This window comes from Austrofundulus limnaeus, unplaced genomic scaffold, assembly GCF_001266775.1.
Source record: "Austrofundulus limnaeus strain Quisiro unplaced genomic scaffold, Austrofundulus_limnaeus-1.0 Scaffold220, whole genome shotgun sequence".
NCBI lineage: Eukaryota > Metazoa > Chordata > Actinopteri > Cyprinodontiformes > Rivulidae > Austrofundulus > Austrofundulus limnaeus.
This window is the reverse complement of record NW_013952622.1, coordinates 851,036-856,570: the sequence shown is the minus strand read 5'-3', so window position 1 is coordinate 856,570 and position 5,535 is coordinate 851,036. Positions and strand designations below refer to the sequence as shown.

At 34.7% G+C, this 5,535-nt stretch overlaps 1 protein-coding gene across 1 annotated transcript in view; it reads right to left on the bottom strand.

Annotated features, from left to right (window-relative positions):
- Window positions 1-1,254, bottom strand: part of tspan4b (tetraspanin 4b) — a 21,849-nt gene extending 20,595 nt beyond the window's left edge. The window contains exon 1 of the mRNA XM_014019428.1: window positions 965-1,254. The gene's annotated coding sequence lies outside the window, so the exon portion shown is untranslated. The remainder of the gene's footprint in view (window positions 1-964) is intronic.
- Between the last annotated feature and the right edge of the window lie 4,281 nt (window positions 1,255-5,535).

The following is a 5,535-nucleotide window of genomic DNA, read 5'->3' as shown; positions in this document are numbered from 1 at the left end:
GTGTGTGTGTGTGTGTGTGTGTGTGTGTGTGTGTGTGTGTGTGTGTGTGTTTATTACCATTTTAGGACTGTTTCTGGCATAGCTACACACCTGCTTTTAAACCAGTAGTCCTTACAGGTACTAAAGACCAGTCCTAATGGGATGGAACTCCATGTTTGGGTTGAGGTTTGTTTTAGGTTAGGTCAAGTGTCAGGTTTAGGCTATAGAAATGAATGGAAGTCAATGCATGGTCCTAGTAAGGATAGAATTACAAACTTGTATGTGTTAATATGTCTGTCTGTCAGCAAACCAGCACCTAAAAACCTGAACATATTTTAATGAAACTTTTAGAAAGTAATAATTGCTTTTACATCTACAACTGATTAAAGTTGTTCAAGATGGCATGTGACCTTAGAAAACACATGTGTTAATATCTCTACTCATAATTTATCTGCTAACAGCTCACATAGACCTTGGTTTCAAACACTGACACACAAGACAGGTGAGTGATATGAATTATGTTGGATTTTAATTAATAAATTTTCTACAGAGCACTTAAAAACATTACGTCTGCTGACAGATGACGTAAAACTAATTAATCATATTTTTTATTGGAAACCTTGAAGTCCTGACAGAAACACAATCTGCAGAGTTTACACAGAATAACCTCTAGCTCTGCTGTAAGGACATCTGGAAACATCTGGACACCTAAAGATGCCCGAAGACAGCTGAAGACACCTGAGGACAACCGTGGACACCCACAGACACTGCAGAGAACCATGGCAGAGGTAGAACCCACCCAGCTTCATTCAGGTGGTTTTAACTCTGCAGCTGATTGTTTAACAGCAAAGAAAATAAAAATAATTTAAAAAAATCTGTTTTTTATTTTTAGTTTTCTTTCAACAGTGATTATCAGCACAGAGCGGTTCCCTTTCAGCTTTATAAGAAATGAAGGTGATGTTTGATTTGTGGAGTTTTGGTTTACCTGAAGATGAAGTTCTTCTCTTTGTTTTAGTCCGGATCCTCTTCAGACCTCCCTCTCCTTCAGAGCCCCGCTAACCTGGTTTTGTTTTTCAAAGTTTTGTAGAGATTTGACCTTTGAACCAGCTTTTCTTTGTGGGTTTTTTTGTTTCCACCAACGAATCTGAGTTGTCTTGTTTCTTTTTGTTAACTTGTCTTTTCCCAGAGTTGCAACTTAAACATGATTTTTCCTTCTTCCTGCAGCTTTGAGTCTTTGTCCGTCCCTCTGTCTGGCTCACATTCTTCCTCTCTTTACCAGATGTGAGGATTCTTGCTCACCCCTCTTAGTTTCCCTCCCCTTTCCCGTATTTTTTTTTTTTTTGAGTGGTCCCTCCTCCGACCCACAGAACTTGTCTCATATTTCTTTGTTCCAGGACTCTGACTCTCCTGTTTCCTGTATTCAGACAGGAAAAACTCCTGACCAAACGCTGACCTCAACTCTCACCATTTTTCATTTCACTTAGTTTTATTTAACAGTTTTAGTTGTTTCAATAACAACTACAGACCAGAAGATCAGTATCGTTATCTGATAAGCAGTGTAGGCCAAAATAACAGACTTTACAAGTAAAATAAATTAWTTATTACAAAATACTGGGGCATTAAATCAAATATGACTGTTTAACGCCACCTCTATAGTACAGCTAGAGTATTGCATAAACAGGAAAGTATTCACCATATTTATTTTTTACATTACTCAATGCCTTTGCTGTGTCTATTTGTATAAAAACCTGCTGTGTATTTATAGTAATTTGTATATTTATTCATGGTGGGAGACAGAGTGGTCCAGGTGTCACACTGCTGTGATCTGTGTTTCTCAGGTTGGGGCCACCAGGGGTCGATAAAGAGGCTTCAGAAAGCTTATATAATTAATTGTTTTGAAAAAATGATTGTAAAATTGAACCTGTTTTTCAATAATAATATACTGAAATGTTATTTAGGAAAGCTTAAGAGGTTTGTTTTATATTTTATGATCTTATCAGCAACGTTTTGTTGAAAAGTTGCTTTTTCAGTGGGAATATAATACAGTGTTTAAAACATGTTAGTTATTAAAATTATTTCACTAAACACATGCTATAATTATTGAATAGTGAATAAAAGTGAGAAAACACAGTCTAAAAATTGATGTTTTTTTCACATACTGTATTTTGTAGCATTGTTTGTGAGTTTGCATTGGGGGTCTCCGGCCAGAAGGGAATGCTGTTTGGAGGGCCAGGGCATGGAAAAGTTCATGAACCCTTGAGTTTAGAAACATGGGGTGTGCACAGTTCGATAAATCTGAATACTTTGTGAATATATACTTTTTGAATTTTGCACAGAGTTTCAGTATAAAAGCTGAACTCTTTCATACAGGCTCCCATCACCAAGACTGAACCCTGCTGACCCACGAAGAAAGGGTGGGCAGGCAGATACATTTGGTATCCAGCATCGTTCTGTCATCATCAAAACCTTACGAACAATAAATACATAAGTAAATGAGTAAACTAATATCAACATCTGGATAGATCTATATCCCTACCTCAATGAAAAATGAACCTTGACTGAGGTCACTGAAAAACACCTGATATGGATCTGATATAAGACCACATATAGAAAAGACCTGGGTTGAATCTGTTTAAAAATATTATGACATATTTGTCATTTTCAGACTGCAAAAATAAATAAATTAATTAATTAATCAGGTTTGGGTCACATGAAGGCATAAAAATAGGATTTGGGCTACATTTACCTGCTATTTAACCATATATTGTTCGTTGTCAGACTTGGTGAGCCTTGAAACACAGTAGAGTGCAGCAGTTATCTATAGCAGTGTTTCCCAAAGTTGGGGTCAGGACCCAAAGTGGGGTCCCGAAAAATCAAGGTGGGGTCTTGAAAAGATTTTCTGAATTAATTCCATTTTTGCCTTGTTACAAATGAGTGAGGTTAGTATGTTTAAAATGGATAAATGTAGTACAAAAAATATTACAATGCCCTTGTTTTGTTGCCCTGATACAAATGTTTATCATCCAAAAATAGCTGGGGGCACAGGTCTCTGCTACTGTTATTTTGTGGGTCAAAAGCTAAAACGTTTGGGAACCACTGCACTTTGGTTCCCAAAGTTGGGCTTGGGACCCAATTATGGGTCATGAAGCACCTTGGATAATCTCCAGAAATCAATTTAAAGGGTAATAAAATAATTGCTGATGTAATATTTTCCCTATAATTATTACAAAAACACAAAATAAGTAAAAATAAGTATTTATATTTGTGTACAAGCTGTTTAGATTGTCAAAAAGCCTGTGTTTTTAGGGTTATTAATGAAGTTCATTTACTCAGACCAGTAATATTTGGGGTCACAAGTTTTTGCCATGGATATTTTGTGGGTCAGAAGACAAAAAGTTTGGGAACCACTGATCTATAGGGTGCCACCAAGGAGGTTCTATAGAACTGGAGTGCACAAAAAAACACCTGACTGTGTGATCGGCTGGAGAAGATAACGGCTAACGCAAAACGGTCAAGAGTCTGGATTTCCCATTACTGTACATGTTGACAACAGAGCAGAAAAAAGGACTGACAATGAATAAATCATAAAAACTATTAATAATAATATTAACCCAATTATTATTAATATTTTACAGTTTATATAATCCATCTAACTTGCGACCTGTCCAGGGTGTACCCCGCCCCTCGCACTGTGACTGCTGGATATGGGCACCAGTGACCCACGCGACCCTGAAAAGGAAGAAGCGTGTACAGAAAATGGATGGATGGATAGATAATCCATCTAATGTTTTAATAATGCCAGAAAAGCTGTTTGTGTTATGGATTTATTAACAGAAGATAAACAGGAAAACGTCACATTTCACAACACAAGTCAGCAGATTTGATCTTATTTAGCTCAATGTGATCTGAGCAGAACATAATGTAACAGTTTAAAATTAAAATAATCTTATAAAGTCCATGTAATCACTGTTATTTAATGAACTGGTTAGCAGATATTAGCTTGTGGAGCATACAGTATATACAGAGTGTAGCTCTGTTTAATCATACTACAATTTAACAAAAAATTAAATATTACTTTGTCCTCTGATTAATATTTAGACCTACAGAGTGTAAAATAATATTATAAATGTCTGATTAATATTTAGACCTACAGAGTGTAAAATAATATTATAAATGTGAGTATTTTTAGGTTTCTGTTAGAGGAACCTGATTTGTTAAGAAGATGGTTAGTTAATAGAGACAAGTTTCATCCTATAACCAGAGAACATTTTCTAACTGTTGACTGGTAAATATAAATATTCTTATAAATATAAATATTCTTATTTTTATGACAGTAAGAATAAATAATAAATATACTTTTTTACTAGCTGAATCATCATTTTTCAACTAGCTAAAGTCTAAGTTACAGGGTGACTTCAGGTCTGGTTTAGATCATTGTTACTTATAAATTATATATTTTTCTGGTGTAAATCTGCTGTTTTACATGATTGTTGAATGAAATTAACACAGTTATTAATTTATTGTAAAAACATGACAGATAATCTGTGGAACAGATCCAGTTCAGCTGCTGTTTATCTATTAGTTTCTATGGTGGCTGTGAGCTGTTGCCCTGTTTGGTCTCAGTTTCTGCTCCTCCATGTTGTCACAGATGTTACCAGTGGACAGGATGGGCGAGACTCAGTCTAGTGATCTTCATATTTAAGTCTATGGGTGCCACGTGTAAAATAAAAACCAAAAAATGTCACTGATACATTGTTTAGCTCAAATTTTCCACTAACATGTTATTTGTTTAGCTCACTGTTCTTACATTTAGCTAATGTTTACTAAATGTTAAATAACATCTAAATATTCGATCCTAAAAAAGTTAAATCTTAAATGTTGAAGTTTACACTTAAGTATTTCAGAATAGAACACAGCCTTTGCCATTGGTGCTCATCTGAAGTTAGTACATCATTTTCCAGAGAAAATAGCAACCACTAGCACTCCAACACATCTAAAGCTTCCCTACAAGACATCAAACTTGCAGTTGCAGCTTGTTTTTGAGCTGCACTCAAACTGCAGGTACAATCCAATGAACACAACTTTAATTTACATTTTAAATGCCATTTTCAACAGTCGATATTGTCTCAAAGTGATGACATCACAAAAAAAGCTGTGCACTAACAGCAAAAGCTGTGTTCTATTCTGAAATTCTTGAATATAGCCTTTATTATTTAGTTGCAACATTTAAGATGTACTAATTTTTTCATTCAGATTTACTTATTTTGATTTAGGATTTGATATTTACATCTAATATTTAAATGTAATATCTAGCAATAGTATTTGTAATTTAAAACAGGTCTCATGGTCAAATGAGACAATTGTGTTTCAGTGTGTACAAATAAAGGAAATGAAATTAGTAGAAATGAGCAAAATGCAAGAACAGTAAGCTAAATAATAACAACATGTTAGAGTGTTTTTTTATTAGAAATTTACACTCAGAAAATAAACTAAATAATGAAAATTTGTTAGTGACATTCTTAAACATTGTATTTTACACTTGGCGCCCAATAGACT